Genomic DNA, 21780 nt, shown 5'->3' with positions numbered 1-21780 from the left:
GTCATTTATAATAAACACTATTGTTATTTCACCTACATGTGTTTTGGGTTTCCTCTGTGCAGTCCGCACAGTCTGGTCTAATAATTCCCTGATAGTATACCAAGGCCATCTCTAACCAGACGTGGCTGCATTCAGGAACCATCCTGACCTGTTAAGCCGCGTACACACGGGCGGACTGTCTCGCCAACTTAGTCCGTCGAAACACATTTCAGCAGACAGTCCGCTCGTGTGTGGGCTTCAGCGGACTTTTTCAGCGTGCAGTCTGGCAGGCTAAGTATTTCGGAATTTCCGTAATATTGTCCGTCAGACTTTGGTTTCAGCGGACAATCCGCTCGTGAGTAGGCTAGTTCGACGGACTAAGTATGGTGCATGCTCAGAAAGGATTTACACGGCGAAAGGTTGCATTGCTGTGTATTGGACTTCCTATTTCTAGTCCCGTCGTACGCGCTGTACACGTCATCGCGCAAACTTTCGACGGACTGTTTTGCATCCGTGTGTGGTCAAGTCCGTTCATTCGAAAGTAGGACGGACTGTCCGTCGGATTGTCTGACGGACTAAGTTGGCCATACAGTCCGCCCGTGTGTACGCGGCTTTAGTCTGCCAATATGGATTTCAATGAAATCACTTATTATTCTCTGCTGGCAGAAGAGGATGGTGAACATTGTTGCCAGCTTCTAAAAAGGTAGACTAGTAACCATCCGATCAGCTCATTCCCTGGTGGATCAGGGCTACATGCCATTTGAGGATGTTCAGCCCTTAATCCAATTATGTGCAAAGCCAGCCCTGTCATGTTATCCCAAAGGAAGTGATGATTTTTCTCCCCCCTTCAATTCTGGCCAAGTTGAATCTCTGGTATGGTTGTTAGAGGATGATCCAGCCTTTTTCATGGAATGTTATTCCTCTTGTCCACAGCAGGTGTTGTCTGATTGCATCCATTCAGTGCAACCTCTGGTTAGTCAGGCTGTGTGTGAATCCATGTTTGTTCAACCTGTGCTACAGGCATGGTCAGATCTCCTGCATTTAGCTAAGTCCCAACATTCCAGCCCTATCATTAATCACCTGCCTTCCCAAGTATCTATCTCCCCATTGCCTATGGCAACCTCAGCTACAGCCCAGTTTACTCCACTTCCTACCAAATACTACTATCCTGTAACCACCAAGTGTAGCACCTATCCTGCCTTCAATCCACCTGCCTCTTCTCCTCCACCTGTAACAATCCTCCTCCTGCCATTGTTCTTTGGTCTTCCTTTTGCCCAGATACTTTCTTTTCTTACAGCCCTGCACCTACATACAAAGCTGCAGTGGCTAAGCCAAAAAAGAAACAAAAGTTCTTTCCGACCCGCACAATCCTGCCAGTAACCCAACCCACCTTCGCACCAACCAACCCGTTCCAGCCTGCATGCATGCCAGTTGAACCCGATGGCCCACCTAAGCCTGACGTCCCAGTTCCAGCTGCCCAGCCTGACGTCCCAGTTCCAGCTGCCCAGCCTGACGTCCCAGTTCCAGCTGCCCAGCCTGATGTCCCAGTTCCAGCTGCCCAGCCGGACGTCCCAGTTACAGCTGCCTAGCCGGACGTCCCAGTCCCAGCTACCCAGCCGGACGTCCTAGTGCCTGCCCTCCAGTCCAAAGTGCCAGCCTTCCAGTCTGATGTCCTGTCACCTGCCATCCAGTCCAAAGTGCCAGCCTTCCAGTCTGATGTCCTGCTGCTAGCCTTCCAGTCCAACGTGCCAGCCTTCCAGTCCGATGTCCTGTCGCCTTCCTTCCAGTCCAAAGTGCCAGCCTTCCACTGTGATGTCCTGCTGCCTGCCTTCCAGTCCAATGTGCCAGCCTTCCAGTCTGATGTCCTGCTGCCTGCCTTCCAGTCCAACGTGCCAGTCTTTCCGTCTGTTGTGCCGGATTTCCAGTCTGATGTGCCAGCTTCCCAGTCTGATGTGCCAGCTTCCCAGATTGATGTCTCTACTTCCCAGCCTGGTGTGCCAACCTTCCAGTTTGATTTTCCGGCTTCCCAGCCTGATGTGCCAGCCTTCCAGTTTGATGTCTCTGCTTCCCAGCCAGATGTAAAACAAAACAAAAAAGGAAGGCGCACTGACCTAGTGCATTACCATAAATAGAGCATCTTACTTATTGTAATTCTGATTTCATTACAATAATAATTTCAATTTGATTTTGGGAATTTTTTTTTTATAAATTAATATATAATTATATATAGTATGAATATTTAGATAGATGAATAAAGAGGTATATAAGTGTCTCTATTTTTATATTTAATTCTATACTTTTATACATTTGTTTGTGTAGAGGAACGTTGCTCGAATATGTGTTTTATATATTTTATATATTCATGTATATGAATTTTTCCCATATTTTTCATATACATGGATATACATATACACAGGGGTGCAGGCATCAACAAGGATTATATCCATCACCATGTCAGCACAGATGTCTGTGCTGGTGTATAGAAAGGAGGAAGTCTTGCCAAGTAACCACCTCACTCTCTTCCCCACTTGGTTCATGGCTGGAGCGCACCCAGCCTGATATAACAAGTGCGGGTGGAAATGCGTTCCACCCAAAACTTCAGACAGAATGGGACGCTTCGACTCATGCGCACACAGAGGTCATCTGAGTGTAAGCATCCGGCCGCCTTCTGTAGTCAGCTTCCGCTCCTGCGTACACAAGAATCGCTGGAGCGCAAGCTGAAACCAACAAACCGGAAGCTCGGGCGGAGTCAGTTCCGCCCACAGCCATGGACCGCCAGACTCGACCCCTCCGCCCTCACGCACACCAGCCAAATGCCTGGGCGTGGGGGCGGCAACAAATCAATGTTTACACATGCTAAAGTCAGGGGAAGGGAGAAAAAAGAGAGGGAGAAAATAAAACACTAGCCTCCAGCGAGGAACCATTGCCTGGCTCTGAGGAAAGGGGTTCTCCCCAGAAATGCATCAGCCATTTACATTGGGGTATTCATCAATCAATTTATCTGACATCAGATCTGGATGTGTCGATGTTCGGTGCGATGGATCCATTTGTATTGATTATCAATACTAATTTGTGAGTAGCCATTTTGCTATTTGTTCTGTTTTCAATAAAGCTCTATTTATGGTAATGCGCTAGGTCAGTGCGCCTTCCTTTTTTTGTTTTGTTTTTCTCCAGTATTTGAATACCCAATATTCTAAGGAGGGCTGCAAGACCTTTTTGACACTACCATCTTAAACTGTCGGTATCACAGTTTGAAGACCGAAACACCAGAGCGCAGGAGAAGTTGTCTTTTTCCCAGCCTGATGTGCCAGCCGTCCAGTTCGATTTCTCTGCTTCCCAGATTGATGTCTCTGCTTCCCAGTCTGATGTTCCGGCTTGCCAGTCTGATGTTCTGGCTTCCCAGCCTGATGTGCCAGCTTCCCAGTCTGATGTGCCAGCCTTCCAGTTCGATGTCTCTACTTCCCAGTCTGATGTGCCAGCCTTCCAGTTCGATGTCTCTGCCTCCCAGTCTGATGTGCCGGATTTCTAGTCTGATGTGCCAGCTTCCCAGCCTGATGTTTGGATATTGGTGTTCCAGTCTGAAGTGCCCGTGTCTCAGCCTGAAGTTTCGGGTGCCTGCTACCCAGTCTGTGGAGTCGTGCCCGCTACCCAGTCCGCAGAGTCGGTGCCCGCTACCCAGTCTGCAGAGACGGTGCCAGTTACCCAGTCTGCGGAGCCGGTGCCCGCTACCCAGTCTTCTGAACCAGAGTCCATCACCTGGCCTGTTAAGCTTGTGCCCTTTATTCGGCTTGCCGGACCAGTGCCTGGTGTCCAGCTCGCTGAGCCGGAGCCCGTCACCCTGCCCACTGGGCCGGGGCCCGTTACTCAGCTTGCTGAGCCAGTGCCTGTGCTTGCCCTTACAGTACTTGCTGTTCGGCCTAAGGACCCATAGAGATTGCTGCCCAGCCCGATGACCCAGTGATTGCTGCCCAGCCCTATGACCCGGTGATTGCTGTCCAGCTCGACGACCCGGTGATTGCTGCCCAGCTCGATGACCCAGTGATTGCTGCCCAGCTCGATGACCCGGTGATTGCTGTCACTTAGCTAGACGGTCCACATTTGTGACAGCGCCCCTCTAAATTTTTATATTACTGATATATACATATAGTACTGAATAAAGGCTTAACCCTCTCATAGCACCCCCCACGCTACGCCACTGCTGGGGGGCGATGAGGGGGTTAAGCCTTTATTCAGTAATATATGCTGGGTACTGTTACGCTATAAAAACCTGACGGTGACAGTAACTAGCTACCTGGCTACCTAGTGTCGCCCATGACACTAATACGGCGATCAGAAAAGGGATCTGTACACTATATTAGTGACACTGGTGACAGAAGGTGAAAGGGTTAACTAGGGGAGTGATCAAGGGGTTAAACCTTTATTAGGAGGGTTTAGGGGGTTACCCTAAACTTACCTGGGTCTACTGGTAACTGCCCTAATGCTGATTAGTGTGACAAATGATACCAGTACAGTGATCATTAAAAAATATGAAAACTGCACTTGGTGACACTGTGACAGGGAGTGAGGGGTTAACTGGGGGAGGAGGCATCAGGGTGTGACAAGTGTGCCTATGTGTCAGTGTAGTGTTGGGGCAACTCATGTTTGGATGTCCTCGCTCCTCGCTCTGGAACCAAAATGGATTCCACAAGGGGAGATGGCATCACTTCCCCTGCCTGTATTTACATTAACAGGCAGGGGACTGTCTCCCATTCATAAGAACTGATCACAAGGTCCAGGCCTGGGCATGGAGACTGATCGTTATGAAACAAATCCGATCACTGCGGGAGTGCCGGGTGCACACACGCCCCCTAGGCAGCTGTGCAACCGATGTACAGCTATGAAGGCTCACCCAGGAGAGCCAACCTGCCACAGTTTAACCTTTTTCATGTTCGTGTCCCAGAGACTTTAATAGGGTTTGCATGTTTGCGTGTTTGTACAAATTTTTGGTCTGTTAGCATGTTCTGGTGCAAACCAAACTGGGAAGGGGGGGGGGGGGGGTGTTCAGCCCATCCCTGGTCTTAGGATAATATCACATAATAGTGATGGCCGAACGGTTCGCCCGGCGGTCGTTTCGCGGCGAATTTCCGACTTTCGCCGTCCGCGGGTTCGAACGCCTTTTTCCGTCGTTCGCCCCGGCGGACTTACGTGTTTAATGTATACAAGAACTTTAACCTTTCGTGACACGTTTATCATGTGTTACAGGACAACCAATTGAGACATGACAGCTCATGGACACTTGGACATTCCCCCTAACCTATAAATACACCCGATCCGGTGGCCATTTTACATTCTTTCTTCTGTCACTGTAGGGAAAGGATCCTGTGTGGAGTAGGGACAGAGAAAACGCTAGCTATTTGGTACACAAAAGTTCTTTTCAGGACTGGTATAGGTGTTAGGTCAGCAGCCTGAGTTTCTTTTGTCAGTTTAGATAAAGGGACAGAGCGCTGTATGCTGCTATTTTAGGGACAGCTCAGCCAGATTAGTCTTTCTTCATCATCATCATCATCATCATCATTAGCTGTTACTATCAGGTCCACAAAAGAGCTGTTCCAGCTAATCGTTCCAGCCTACTCTTTTTTGCCAATTTGTATAGGGACAGGCAGGAAGCAGTGTGTCAGGCAGTGAGGATAATTTTAAAGACTTGCTGTTACTATTAGTTCCACAAAGGTTCTTTTCAGGACTGGTATCAGTGGTACGGTAATAGGCTTGTACACGTATAATATTCTTTCTTCCAAATATAGAAAGAATATTATACTTGACTGCTGCCCTTCTGCTGCAGTCTGCTAATCATTCACAACTCACTTGTTCCACAAAGCTCTTTATCAGGACTGGTAACTTGGTCTGTCTAGGGTGCTACGGTACATAGGCTTGGGTGCGGTACAGTCTGCTGTTCTGTAAGGACCGCTATCGGTCCACAATACATAGGGTTGCCGTGCACTACTGCTGACCGCTGCCCTATACTGCAGCAGTCCTTCATTGGTATAGGGACTGACGTACAGTCTGCTAATCACTAACACACAACCTGCTTGGTCCACAAAAGTTCTTATAAGGACTGGTAACTTGGTATAGGGTGCTACGGTACATAGGCCTGAGTGCGTTACAGTCTGCTGTTCTGTAAGGACCGCTATCGGTCCACAATACATAGGGTTGCCGTGCACTACTGCTGACCGCTGCCCTATACTGCAGCAGTCCTTCAGCGGTATAGGGACTGACGCACAGTCTGCTAAACACTAACACACAACCTGCTTGGTCCACAAAAGTTTTTATAAGGACTGGTAACTTGGTATAGGGTGCTACGGTACATAGGCCTGAGTGCAGTACAGTCTGCTGTTCTGTAAGGACCGCTATCGGTCCACAATACATAGGGTTGCCGTGCACTACTGCTGACCGCTGCCCTATACTGCAGCAGTCCTTCATTGGTATAGGGACTGACGTACAGTCTGCTAATCACTAACACACAACCTGCTTGGTCCACAAAAGTTCTTATAAGGACTGGTAACTTGGTATAGGGTGCTACGGTACATAGGCCTGAGTGCGTTACAGTCTGCTGTTCTGTAAGGACCGCTATCGGTCCACAATACATAGGGTTGCCGTGCACTACTGCTGACCGCTGCCCTATACTGCAGCAGTCCTTCATTGGTATAGGGACTGACGTACAGTCTGCTAATCACTAACACACAACCTGCTTGTTCCACAAAAGTTCTTATAAGGACTGGTAACTTGGTATAGGGTGCTACGGTACATAGGCCTGAGTGCGTTACAGTCTGCTGTTCTGTAAGGACCGCTATCGGTCCACAATACATAGGGTTGCCGTGCACTACTGCTGACCGCTGCCCTATACTGCAGCAGTCCTTCATTGGTATAGGGACTGACGTACAGTCTGCTAATCACTAACACACAACCTGCTTGGTCCACAAAAGTTCTTATAAGGACTGGTAACTTGGTATAGGGTGCTACGGTACATAGGCCTGAGTGCGTTACAGTCTGCTGTTCTGTAAGGACCGCTATCGGTCCACAATACATAGGGTTGCCGTGCACTACTGCTGACCGCTGCCCTATACTGCAGCAGTCCTTCAGCGGTATAGGGACTGACGCACAGTCTGCTAAACACTAACACACAACCTGCTTGGTCCACAAAAGTTTTTATAAGGACTGGTAACTTGGTATAGGGTGCTACGGTACATAGGCCTGAGTGCGTTACAGTCTGCTGTTCTGTAAGGACCGCTATCGGTCCACAATACATAGGGTTGCCGTGCACTACTGCTGACCGCTGCCCTATACTGCAGCAGTCCTTCATTGGTATAGGGACTGACGTACAGTCTGCTAATCACTAACACACAACCTGCTTGGTCCACAAAAGTTCTTATAAGGACTGGTAACTTGGTATAGGGTGCTACGGTACATAGGCCTGAGTGCGTTACAGTCTGCTGTTCTGTAAGGACCGCTATCGGTCCACAATACATAGGGTTGCCGTGCACTACTGCTGACCGCTGCCCTATACTGCAGCAGTCCTTCAGCGGTATAGGGACTGACGCACAGTCTGCTAAACACTAACACACAACCTGCTTGGTCCACAAAAGTTTTTATAAGGACTGGTAACTTGGTATAGGGTGCTACGGTACATAGGCCTGAGTGCAGTACAGTCTGCTGTTCTGTAAGGACCGCTATCGGTCCACAATACATAGGGTTGCCGTGCACTACTGCTGACCGCTGCCCTATACTGCAGCAGTCCTTCATTGGTATAGGGACTGACGTACAGTCTGCTAATCACTAACACACAACCTGCTTGGTCCACAAAAGTTCTTATAAGGACTGGTAACTTGGTATAGGGTGCTACGGTACATAGGCCTGAGTGCGTTACAGTCTGCTGTTCTGTAAGGACCGCTATCGGTCCACAATACATAGGGTTGCCGTGCACTACTGCTGACCGCTGCCCTATACTGCAGCAGTCCTTCATTGGTATAGGGACTGACGTACAGTCTGCTAATCACTAACACACAACCTGCTTGTTCCACAAAAGTTCTTATAAGGACTGGTAACTTGGTATAGGGTGCTACGGTACATAGGCTTGAGTGCGGTACAGTCTGCTGTTCTGTAAGGACCGCTATCGGTCCACAATAGATAGGGTTGACGTGCACCACTGCTGACCGCTGCCCTATACTGCAGCAGTCCTTCAGCGGTATAGGGACTGACGTACAGTCTGCTAAACACTAATACACAACCTGCTTGGTCCACAAAAGTTCTTATAAGGACTGGTAACTTGGTATAGGGTGCTACGGTACATAGGCTTGAGTGCGGTACAGTCTGCTGTTCTGTAAGGACCGCTATCGGTCCACAATAGATAGGGTTGACGTGCACCACTGCTGACCGCTGCCCTATACTGCAGCAGTCCTTCAGCGGTATAGGGACTGACGCACAGTCTGCTAAACACTAACACACAACCTGCTTGGTCCACAAAAGTTTTTATAAGGACTGGTAACTTGGTATAGGGTGCTACGGTACATAGGCCTGAGTGCGTTACAGTCTGCTGTTCTGTAAGGACCGCTATCGGTCCACAATACATAGGGTTGCCGTGCACTACTGCTGACCGCTGCCCTATACTGCAGCAGTCCTTCATTGGTATAGGGACTGACGTACAGTCTGCTAATCACTAACACACAACCTGCTTGGTCCACAAAAGTTCTTATAAGGACTGGTAACTTGGTATAGGGTGCTACGGTACATAGGCCTGAGTGCGTTACAGTCTGCTGTTCTGTAAGGACCGCTATCGGTCCACAATACATAGGGTTGCCGTGCACTACTGCTGACCGCTGCCCTATACTGCAGCAGTCCTTCAGCGGTATAGGGACTGACGCACAGTCTGCTAAACACTAACACACAACCTGCTTGGTCCACAAAAGTTTTTATAAGGACTGGTAACTTGGTATAGGGTGCTACGGTACATAGGCCTGAGTGCAGTACAGTCTGCTGTTCTGTAAGGACCGCTATCGGTCCACAATACATAGGGTTGCCGTGCACTACTGCTGACCGCTGCCCTATACTGCAGCAGTCCTTCATTGGTATAGGGACTGACGTACAGTCTGCTAATCACTAACACACAACCTGCTTGTTCCACAAAAGTTCTTATAAGGACTGGTAACTTGGTATAGGGTGCTACGGTACATAGGCTTGAGTGCGGTACAGTCTGCTGTTCTGTAAGGACCGCTATCGGTCCACAATAGATAGGGTTGACGTGCACCACTGCTGACCGCTGCCCTATACTGCAGCAGTCCTTCAGCGGTATAGGGACTGACGTACAGTCTGCTAAACACTAATACACAACCTGCTTGGTCCACAAAAGTTCTTATAAGGACTGGTAACTTGGTATAGGGTGCTACGGTACATAGGCTTGAGTGCGGTACAGTCTGCTGTTCTGTAAGGACCGCTATCGGTCCACAATAGATAGGGTTGACGTGCACCACTGCTGACCGCTGCCCTATACTGCAGCAGTCCTTCAGCGGTATAGGGACTGACGTACAGTCTGCTAAACACTAATACACAACCTGCTTGGTCCACAAAAGTTCTTATAAGGACTGGTAACTTGGTATAGGGTGCTACGGTACATAGGCTTGAGTGCGGTACAGTCTGCTGTTCTGTAAGGACCGCTATCGGTCCACAATAGATAGGGTTGACGTGCACCACTGCTGACCGCTGCCCTATACTGCAGCAGTCCTTCAGCGGTATAGGGACTGACGTACAGTCTGCTAAACACTAATACACAACCTGCTTGGTCCACAAAAGTTCTTATAAGGACTGGTAACTTGGTATAGGGTGCTACGGTACATAGGCTTGAGTGCGGTACAGTCTGCTGTTCTGTAAGGACCGCTATCGGTCCACAATAGATAGGGTTGACGTGCACCACTGCTGACCGCTCACCTATACTGCAGCAGTCCTTCAGCGGTATAGGGACTGACGTACAGTCTGCTAATCACTAACACACAACCTGCTTGTTCCACAAAAGTTCTTATAAGGACTGGTAACTTGGTATAGGGTGCTACGGTACATAGGCTTGAGTGCGGTACAGTCTGCTGTTCTGTAAGGACCGCTATCGGTCCACAATAGATAGGGTTGACGTGCACCACTGCTGACCGCTGCCCTATACTGCAGCAGTCCTTCAGCGGTATAGGGACTGACGTACAGTCTGCTAAACACTAATACACAACCTGCTTGGTCCACAAAAGTTCTTATAAGGACTGGTAACTTGGTATAGGGTGCTACGGTACATAGGCTTGAGTGCGGTACAGTCTGCTGTTCTGTAAGGACCGCTATCGGTCCACAATAGATAGGGTTGACGTGCACCACTGCTGACCGCTGCCCTATACTGCAGCAGTCCTTCAGCGGTATAGGGACTGACGTACAGTCTGCTAAACACTAATACACAACCTGCTTGGTCCACAAAAGTTCTTATAAGGACTGGTAACTTGGTATAGGGTGCTACGGTACATAGGCTTGAGTGCGGTACAGTCTGCTGTTCTGTAAGGACCGCTATAGGTCCACAATAGATAGGGTTGACGTGCACCACTGCTGACCGCTCACCTATACTGCAGCAGTCCTTCAGCGGTATAGGGACTAAGAGTTTTGTCACAGGGTCATTTAAAAAATGACATGCAGAGGAAGAGGCAGGCCCTTCCGCAGGGGTGGTAGGGGTAGGGCAGGAGCAACAGGCTTGAGCCAAAGTGGGAAGTTGCAGAAGGTGCGTTCAATTACTTTAAAGGATGCACCAGACTTGGTTGAGTGGCTCGCTCAGCCTTACTCTTCTGCACCCTCCTCATCCTCTCGATCTGCACCCTCTTCTTCACTCTCTGCTATGTGCACCCCCAAAGACACTACCACCAACAACACGACCACCACCACCACCACCACATACCTTCCGCTTGAGTCACTGGAATTATTTTCCGATCCATATCAAGAGGACATTTCTGATGCGCAGCCACTCTTGGTATTGGATCAGGAAGAGGAGGTAGCAACAAGCGCTACTCAGCAGTCTGACGCCAGTACCCAGATCAGCCCAAGGAGGAGGTTGGTCCCCGGTGTTGCTGCCTACTCTACTTATAGCGGTGGGGAAGGTGACGTTGATGATGACGTGTCTAGTGATGTCACGTGGGTGCCCACAAGAGAGGAAGAGGAGGGGAGTTCAGAGGGAGATATGGACCAGCAGATAGGGAGGAGAAGCAGCAATGACTTACATTGCACAGCAGGGACAAAGCAGACTGCAAATGTATCAGGAGCGAGTCATCGACCATGTACGGTCACATCTGGCGCTCCCAGGACACCGGCACATGGCTCCGCAGTGTGGGCTTTTTTTAACGTGTCCGCTGCTGACAATAGCGTTGCCATCTGCAATCTTTGCAGTCAACGCGTTAGTCGCGGTAAGCCCAATACTCACCTAGGGACGACCGCCTTAAGAAGGCACATGAGCAGCCATCACCGAGCCCAGTGGGAGCAACGGAACACACAAAGCCACACTGCAGGCTCTCACCGTCCAGCCTCGTCTTCTACTTCTCCTTCTCCTCTCTCCTCACAATTGTCCTCCACTCCACCTTCCATCACGCCAAGCTCACATTTTTCTGCAAAAAGGCAGGCTTCCGTGGGCCTAATGTTTGAGCGTAAAAAAATGATGACGCCGGATAACCCTCTTGCCCAACGGTTGGCGGCTGGCTTGTCAGAACTCATAGCCCGCCAACTACTGCCATATAAACTGGTGGACTCGGAGGCCTTTCGCAAATTTGTGGCCATTGGAACACCACAATGGAAGGTCCCAGGAAGGAAGTATTTCTCAGAGAAGGGCATCCCAGAGCTATATGGCCATGTTCAGCGGCAAGTGAATGTATCTCTGGCACACAGTGTCGGTGCCAAGATACATCTGACCACAGACACGTGGTCTAGCAAACACGGGCAGGGAAGGTATATCAGTTTTACTGCCCACTGGGTGAACCTTCTGACGGCCGTCAAGCATGTAACCCGTGGCACCCGTGTAGATTTGGTTTTACCGCCACGGATTGCATGCAGGCCTGACTCTTCTTCTCCTCCTCCTACTCCATCCTCCTCCCTCTCCTCCTCAGCTGCCTCCTCCTTTTCCGCTGCTAGCGTCTCTTCCACTGCACCGCCCAAGCTCCCCAGAACCTATTCCACATGCCAGGTGAGACGTTGCCATGCCGTGCTGCGTCTGTTGTGCCTGGAAGCAAAGAGCCACACTGGCCCGGCACTCCTTTCAGCTTTGCGTTCACAGGCAGATGAGTGGCTAACACCGCTCAATTTGACAGTTGGTAAAGTGGTGTGTGACAACGGTGCCAATCTGCTTAGCGCATTGAAACAGGGCAAAATCACGCACGTGCCGTGCATGGCACACGTCTTAAACTTGGTCGTGCAGCGATTCCTTGTCAAATACCCTGGGGTCCAGGACATCTTGCGGCAGGCAAGGAAAATCTCGGCCCATTTCAGAAGATCTTACACGGCCATGGCTCGCCTTGCTGACATTCAGCGGCGACACCATCTGCCGGTCAGACGTCTTATTTGCGATTGCCCGACGCGATGGAACTCAACCTTCTATATGCTTGATAGGCTGCTCCAGCAGAAACGTGCAGTTAACGTCTACCTGTATGAACTCTGCGAAAGAAACGGTTCTGGGGAGCTGGGTTTTTTTTCACCGCGCCAGTGGCTGCTCATGCGCGACACATGCAGACTTCTGCGGCCATTTGAGGAGATCACCAAACTGGTCAGTCGCAGCCATGGCGCCATCAGTGACATGGTACCTTATGCCTTCTTTCTGGAGCGTGCATTGCGTCGTGTCATTGATCAGGCTGTGGAGGAGCAGGAGCGGGAAGATGAGGAAGTCGCAATGCTGGATGAATTCCCAGGGGGGGCTACTCTATCTGAGACAAGTCAACAACAGGAGTCTGATGAGGAGTCAGAGGAGGATGGTGCCGGGGCGGATGAGCAGGAGCAAGAAGAGCATGCTTTAAACCTTTCTGGGATCCCTGTTGTGCGAGGATGGGGAGAGGAGAATGAAGAGGACGACATTATCCTGGATGATGAGCAGGAGCCAGGCCACCACACCGCTTCCACTTTAGTGCAAATGGGGGCCTTCATGCTCCAGTGTTTTAATAGGGACCCCCGTATAAAAAGCATGAGGGTCAAGGACCAGTACTGGGTGGCAACGTACTTAGACCCCCGGTACAAACACAAAATGGCGGAAATGTTACCGCCGTCGCAGAGGGCTGTCAGAATGCAGCACTTCCAGGCCTTGCTTCGAGAAATGCTGCATTCTGCTTTTGCGTGCGCTGGCAGAGGAGCAATTCCCACTCCCAGAGAAGGATTTGCGGGTACCAATCCAACAGCGCCTGCAAGAAGAGGCCGGTTTGAAGATGTGTTGGTGACTTCGGATATGAGGTCATTCTTTCAGCCGACCCATCGACAGGTGTCATCCGGATCCAGCATCAGGGAACGCCTAGACCGTCAGGTGTCCGACTACATTGGGTTAACGGCCGATGTGGACGCTCTGAGGAGTGATGAACCCCTAGACTACTGGGTGGGCAGGCTTGACCTCTGGCCAGAGCTTGCCCAATTTGCAATCGAACTGTTGGCTTGCCCCTCATCCAGTGTCCTGTCCGAAAGGACGTTCAGCGCAGCAGGGGGGATTGTGACCGATAAGCGTACTCGCCTAGCTCACCACAGTGTTAACTACCTCACATTTCTAAAAATGAATGAGGCATGGATCTCGGAGGAATTCAACACATGTGATCAGTAGACCATGTATATGTCTATAAACAATTTTTGGAATCAAGCACACAGACCTTCTTAATTCATTTGGCTCACTTCCCTGACCCAAAAAAGCACACCGTACTATATGCCCCTACCCTCCTCTTTGAAGAGGTTGAGCGGTGTCATATTTCTACTGGGGCTGCTTATTATGAGGGGTTCCCACCATCCCTGTGCTGTGCTGACTTCCTCCTGGGTGTTCTTATTATGAGGGGCTCCCACCATCCCTGTGCTGTGCTGACTTCCTCCTGGGGGTTCTTATTATGAGGGGATCACACCATCCCTGTGCTGTGCTGACTTCCTCCTGGGGCTGCTTACGGTGCTGCTGTCAGCGCTGTATGTCACGGAGCTGCTGTCAGCGCTGTATGTCACGGAGCTGCTGTCAGCGCTGTATGTCACGGAGCTGCTGTCAGCGCTGTATGTCACGGAGCTGCTGTCAGCGCTGTATGTCACGGAGCTGCTGTCAGCGCTGTATGTCACGGAGCTGCTGTCAGCGCTGTATGTCACGGAGCTGCTGTCAGCGCTGTATGTCACGGAGCTGCTGTCAGCGCTGTATGTCACGGAGCTGCTGTCAGCGCTGTATGTCACGGAGCTGCTGTCAGCGCTGTATGTCACGGTGCTGCTGTCAGCGCTGTATGTCACGGAGCTGCTGTCAGCGCTGTATGTCACGGAGCTGCTGTCAGTGCTGTATGTCACGGAGCTGCTGTCAGCGCTGTATGTCACGGAGCTGCTGTCAGCGCTGTATGTCACGGAGCTGCTGTCAGCGCTGTATGTCACGGTGCTGCTGTCAGCGCTGTATGTCACGGAGCTGCTGTCAGCGCTGTATGTCACGGAGCTGCTGTCAGCGCTGTATGTCACGGAGCTGCTGTCAGCGCTGTATGTCACGGAGCTGCTGTCAGCGCTGTATGTCACGGAGCTGCTGTCAGCGCTGTATGTCACGGTGCTGATGTCAGTGCTCTGTATTACGGTGCTGCTGTCAGTGCTCTGTATCTCCTGCACCCTCTTGTTTGCCTACCCTGGTCCCTGACCTTCCCTCTCCTCCATTGCCTTCATTAGCTCCATAGTCCTGAATTGTCAGAACAATTTCCCAAATAAAAAAAAAATGCTTGTAGTTATCGATCCCAAATTCACCTCATACATGTATTATGCTATTGTCCAGGTGGTGGGACTACGTGCTACCCCCTAATAATTACCCCGTGGCCGCAAATTCGACCTAAAGGTTTGCGAAATTCGCCTCCCATTGAAGTCAATGGAGCCCGCGGCGAACGGTCGTTTTCGCGAACGTTTGTGTCCGTTCGCGTTTCGCGTTCGCGAAACGTCCCGTCGGAAGTTCGTCCATCACTATCACATAATATCAAGGGGTTTAGTTCTCCCCAAATAAGGAAAAAGGCGTTTGGTTCCACAAGTGCATTCGTTCTGATGTTCTCTTCTTTTAGGAAATGCATTTTAAGCAATGCTATTTTACTACCTTTGAGTATAAGTCTCAAGGTGTTACAATAGTTAATAAAACTTCGGTATTACTGGATTTACAGCACATCTGCTAGTAGGACAAGGACCCTGCTAGTAGATTTCTGATCATTAGGGGTTCTATACAAGGTAAAATGATTATTGATAATGTTTATGATCCCAATGACTCACATGCAACTTTTTTCAAGTCTTTTTTGGTGATTGGGGGTGTTTTCAATTGGGAAATTGAGAGTTTTCTTCTCCCCAAAATGTTGACATATGTCAGGAGATTTGGGCAAAATAGGGAATGCAAGCTTCTTGTTGGTTTTTAGGGGTGCTATGGACTTTATATAGTCCTGAGTGTTATGGTAGCTGTTTTCAACAATCTTGAGCTTTTTCTTGTGCCCCTCACAAGCATCATTATTTTATTTAGGCACTTTTTTATAAGAACAAAACACAGGTAAAAAAAAATAATGGTGACAGTACAAACACACAATGATCACATACAAAACACAAACAAGAAAGAACACTTGCATATAAAGAAAGCAAAATTAAATAGGACAAAATACCCTACCTATGACCTCCCATAGAAAACATGTACTCTCTAAATGAAGAAAAAAAAAAAAAGAGTAGAAAAAAAACAATTTCAGCTCAATAAATCCAATGATCTTCACTATTGGTTACAGGGTGAGAGAGAAAATGTTGCTTTCTAACTGTATTTTGGGACTTCATACTACATTTCAGCACAAGGCACTACAAAACAAAACACTGGGCATGATCCCATGCAACCCCTTTAATAAGTTAAGTGGCATATCTAAGGCTCTTAAAATTAATAGCAAAATAATTTACTCTATGCCCAGGTAATATTGCACCTGAATTATGAAGCTGTTCATGCAAGTTAGATATTTTAATTCAAGAGTATAAGTAATTTAAGGAAAATCATGCTAATAGCATGCTTTTGAATGGGGTGAATTTCTTATATCTAGAGTGATAATACATTGGAGGTTATTTACGAAAGGCAAATTCACTTTGCACTACAAGTGCACTTGGAAGTGCAATCACTCTAAATCTAAGTGGTAGATCTAAAATGAGGGGAAGCTCTGCTGATTTTATCATCCAATCATGTGCAAGCTAAAATGTTGTGTTTTATCTACTTTGCATCTCCCCCTTGGATCTACAACGGCTGCACTTTCAAGTGCACTTGGAGTGCACTTGCAGTGCAAAGTGGATTGGCCTTTTCGTAAATAACCCCCATTGTGTTGCTGAATGCAGATGACAGTGCTGATTTTATCATCCAATCATGTGCAAGCTAAAATGTTGTGTCCTATTTTCTTTGCATCTCCCCCTCAGATCTACAACCACTGCACTTTCAAGTGCACTTGCAGTGCAAAGTGGATTTGCCTTTTCATAAATAACCCCCATTGTGTTGCTGAATGCAGATGACAGTGCCAGAATAGCCCAGAAGCTAAACAAAAATTATCTACTGTAATATTAAGGGCCACTTTTACTTTTAAAGCATCCTGATTGACAAAAAATATTTTGAGTTCAAATATCATATAATAAGGAACAATAGGCAAACACAGCTCCATAGGACTCTTAAGCATTCTTTGAGTTTTAGTTTTTTTGTGTGAGGCTGTGTAATTTCACACAGCACTGCCTTATTCAAATAACTTTTCTAAGTAGACATTTTCTACCTAGACAGTTCAGTGACCCTAAATGTACTCTTCCAAATAGGATAACAGCAATACATAACTATTTAAATCATTACAGGGACAATAATTGCAATAAAAGTAATAATACCTACTACCCACTACCTAATACCTACTACCTAAGACCTACCTACTAAAAGTTGTTAAATAAATATAATATTTTGAACTGTTAGAAATAAAAAGATCAATATTTGTATTTACCTGCTTGTAGATGAATTTGGTATCAAGCTGGAAACAAGTGCAATATAAAAAGGGTCCACAGTGAAAGAATCTCAATGCTGCAAGTGTTGTAAATGTTCCAGCATGACTAGTGGCAGATATTGCCAGCTTTCTGAGAAAATGCAACCTGCTAAACACTGTGTTTTTATATAGTAGTAATCCACCAGGGACTATATCCCCAGGTGGTTGCTTCCTTAAAAACAATTTTCATTGTTTCAAACAGTTTAATATTTTTAATCAATTGTCAATTGAGTATATTTTTTTTTTTCGAACTGTATTTCTCTTATTTTCAAATACAGATTACATAAAGCAACCAATGAAGACATAGCATGCAGTACTAGGTCCAATACTTAAATGAGGAACAAAAGAAGATAAAACAAATAAACATACAGAGAAAGAACGGGGTATCAATATATCACATTGTGTAAAGGGTTTCCCAAAGATAGGGAAGATATCAACATAAGAAGGCCACTACAAATAGTAAAACCATATAAAACTGATCAAACTAATGATACATATCATTAAGGTGAAGGTTCTGTAAAGAATACAAAGCAGCAAGCCGCCCTCTTTAAGTCAGAGAGACTGACATGAGAGTAGCCTAATGCCGTGTACACGCGACCGTACTTTCTGGCAGACTAGGTCCGATGGGATCAGTCTGTCAGACAATCCGATCGTATGTGGGCTAGTCCGATCGCTTTTTATAAAAAAAAATAAGACGGACCTAGTAAAAGAACATGTTTCAAATCTATCTGACAGACTCAAGTCCGACGGACTTAAAATCGGGAAAACCGTTCAACTGTGTGCTAGTCCGTCAAACCCAAATATGACGCAAGGGCGGCTATTGGCTACTGGCTATTAAACTTCCTTGTTTAGTCCCGTTTACATCATCACGTTCAAAAGGAACAGACTTAGTCTGGTCATGTGTGGCTAAGTCCATTCATTCAGAAAGTCCGTCGGACCTCTGCCAAAAGTCCATCAGGAAGACCGTTTGGACCTAGTCCGTCGAAAAGTCAGGTCGTGTGTATGCGGCATCACAGTTACTAAGGTAAAAGACTGAGTCCCAGTATATTGGAAAATAGTTACACATTTAGTAAGCCAGGGGGTTAAAAAAGTAAAAGCTATAGTCCATTATATTGGAAAATAGTTACACATTTAGTAAGCCAGGGGGTTAAAGTAAAAGCTATAGTCCATTATATTGGAACATAGTTACACATTTAGTAAGCCAGGGGGTTAAAAAAAGTAAAAGCTATAGTCCCAAGAGGTATAACTAGTTATAATAGCGAAGCACTTCTTGGGTTAAAAGTGTAGTGCATAAGGAAGTCGTCATTAAGGACTTGCAGATTTTCTTGAATGAAGGGAGAGTTTAGAGATTACCATTTTCCTGCAATTGTAAACCAAACCGCAATTCAAATGTGTGTCAGTACAGCGTGGAATTGTGTAGGTCACAGTTCCCAAAAGGGCCAGTTGTGGAGCAACCTGGGAGATGAGATCCCACTAGGCAAGAGATGGGACAAGCCCACTATATATTAAATAAGGATCCTGTGTTCCTGCATTTTTGGCAGCAGTCAGGGGAGTGATCAGGGTATATGGTGAAAAGTCTAATAGGGGTATAATAGCAGTGGTGGTGTATCTTCTAAAAGGCACACTATTTCTCAAATGAGAGGGAAAGATGTAAAAGTCCTTCTCGGAAAAACCATTATGGAAGTTTTGGCATGGGGGTTGGGACAAAGAAGCAGATTATACATATACTGTATGAGGTTCCTTTATCGAGAGGTGGGAGGTGACCGAAAAAATGTAATTAAATCCCAAAGTCAAGTGTGGTCAGTCTGAGTTATTTTATTGAGGCAATGCCTCAGTAAAATAAGGTATTTATAGAAGGTATTGTGGCTAATGCCAAACCGGGAGCATAGGTCCTGGTAGGAGCTAAGGCTTGATTTTCTTTATAGATCTCCAACATGGATAATGCCTGCAGTTGTCCAGTCTTGCACTGATAGCTCAGGAGAAATAAATTCCTAGGATTTGAGTGGAATAGCATTGAGAAGCAGCGTGGGTATGCCTTGGCTTAGTTGTCGAAGGGAGGACCTGGAATAATGATAATTGAATTCCTAAGTATCTTACTGAGGACACAGAGGCCCATGAGAAGGGAAAGAGGCAAAAATACATGATTTTGTTGCAGGAGCTAAACAAATACCTTACAGGACTTTAACGTGTTAACTTTATAGAGCAAGACTGCACTGAAGGATTCAAATAAGCATTGTAACATCTGAAGAGATGTGAGGGGATTAGAGAGGGCTATTAGAACATCATATGTATAAAGTCCAATGTTATGCTCTTTTTGTCCTACTGTAATGCCTGAAATTTGTGTGTTGGTGTGCAGGGATTCAGTCAGCAGCTCCATGCCAAAAGAAAAAAATGATAGGACAGAGGGGCCATCCCATTGAGTCCCATTAGATATGTTAGCCCACGTACACACGGTCTGAGATTTTGCCAACCAAATCCGTCGGATTTTGCCCGTCGCATTTAGTCCGACGGATTGTATCCGAAACTGTTGCATACACACGGTCGGGCCAAGTTGTCTGATTTCGCGGTTGCCAAGAACGCGGTGAGGTAAGCCGTGTACGGCGGGACTAGAAAAAGGAAGTTCAGCACCACGTCCGGCACCCTTTGGGCTCCTTCTGCTGATCTCGTGTTTTAGTAGAAGTTTGGTGAAAGACGATTCGCGCTTTTCAGATTAGTGATTCAGATCGCTACTGCTCTTCAGTTTGTGCTTGTCTTTGCATATCTGATAATCAGTGCGTGCAGTCATTAAGTATTTGCTTCTCATTGTGGACTCTATCTTGGTATAGTACGCTTTGAAAGGCATTTTTTATTGTCTGCTTGCTTCTGCTATTCAGGTTGTCCTTTCAGGCCTTGCTGTTTAGCGTTGCTTTCTGGTGTCCGTTCTGACCAGCCGACCGTTTTCAAAACATGTTTCGTCTACGTACTCATCGTACAGTTTGTGCTGTGCAGGGGTTCTTACTTTGACTTTGACACAAGCCAAAGGGCTTGTGCCAAAGTCAAAGTAGGAACCCCTGCACAGCACAAACTGTACGATGAGTACGTAGATGAAACATGTTTGGACGACCAAGAATTGGTTGCGCCAGCGTCACCAGTTCTCCCACATGCCTTTGCTCCGTGAGATCCCCGAGAATAATCCTGATCATTTCTGGATTATTCTCAGGATGACGGACCCCGTTTTTCACTGTCTGCTGGCTTTGCTGTCACCTTATATCAACAGGCAGGATACCTACATGCAGCAAGTCATCACTCCGGAGCAGAGGCTCATCGCCACGTTGCGCTACTTGGCGACAGGGAGAAGCCTTCAGGACCTCAAGTTCTCTACAGGCATCTCCCCCCAGGCTCTGGGGATCATTATTCCAGAGACCTGTTCTGCCATCATTCAGCTCCTGCTGAAGGACTATATTATGCTAATTTTTAACCTTAAACATCACATTCTATGTATTTCATGATTGCTAATGTCTTGCATTTCTTTCCTCATTCCCTAATTACCATCATTGCAATATGCTCTAATTCATATGCTCTGCCCCTTTGTCCTCATGCGCATTTGCCTCACTAACTTCCCCACCATGCTCTTCTTGGCCCCTAAAACTATAGTCTAGTCACTTGACAATGTCTTTTGTCAGCTCCATAGTATTGCTTTCCCCTAAACACCCCCTAAAATCTCTACGAATGTGATGTGTGTGCTTCAATTCATGCAAAGTGACCTTTTTATTGTTTTTTGGAGTTGTGCCAAACTCATTAGTAACCCCCCTCTCCCCAACTGGTACCTCAGCTGATTGCAATCTCCTATCTGATGACTTGACCCAACCCAATACACACTCTAAATACCTTTTTCATGATAACATTTATGGAACAATTCACCAAAGCAAGTAGTGTAAGGGCCTCAATACTTTCAAATGCTATTTTGATTTTTTTAACACATTCATTTTCTTGCTATGTAATAGCAGAATGTCAAAATGTGCTTCCATTTTGTTATTATGACACTTTTTACCTGTCCGGTGGGCTGCCAATAGTGTAACTAAGGAGGGGCTTCACAAAGTATCACACATTATTTAGGCATTCAGCTCTCAATCAAGTGGAGAGGGTTACCTCTCCTAAACATCCCCCCTCATTTTTTATCAAGGGCCCATCAGATGGGGGGATGGGGGGGGGGGGGTTAGGACTCTCATAAGGGGACCTTATACTTTAGGCTTTAAATACTCATTTACAAAAATGTTATACTAATTTTGTCCAAAAATGTGGGTGTCTAATCTGCATGCAATGTTGATTTGTAAAATTACTAGTTTTTTTTTCTTGTGTGACTACACAGTGTCCTTCAACGCAACAGGAATGGCAGACTGCGGCCTCCCACTTTGCCATTTTTCGTCAAGTTGTGCCTTTTTCACCAACAGTGCAAACCCAAGTTCAGAGTGAGATGAGGGGGCAGTCTCTTCTTCAGCTAATCTTATTATGTTGTGGGTCTGCTACACACACACCTTCTTTTTGTTAACTAATGTGTAGTGCATTACTGATCTAAATCATGCTCATTTTC

This window comes from Lithobates pipiens, unplaced genomic scaffold, assembly GCF_037356315.1.
Source record: "Lithobates pipiens isolate NorthernLeopardFrog02 unplaced genomic scaffold, aLitPip1_a1.2 Scaffold_3, whole genome shotgun sequence".
Taxonomy (NCBI): Eukaryota; Metazoa; Chordata; class Amphibia; order Anura; family Ranidae; genus Lithobates; species Lithobates pipiens.
The sequence above is the reverse complement of the archived record's forward strand: the minus strand, read 5'-3'. Positions refer to the sequence as shown.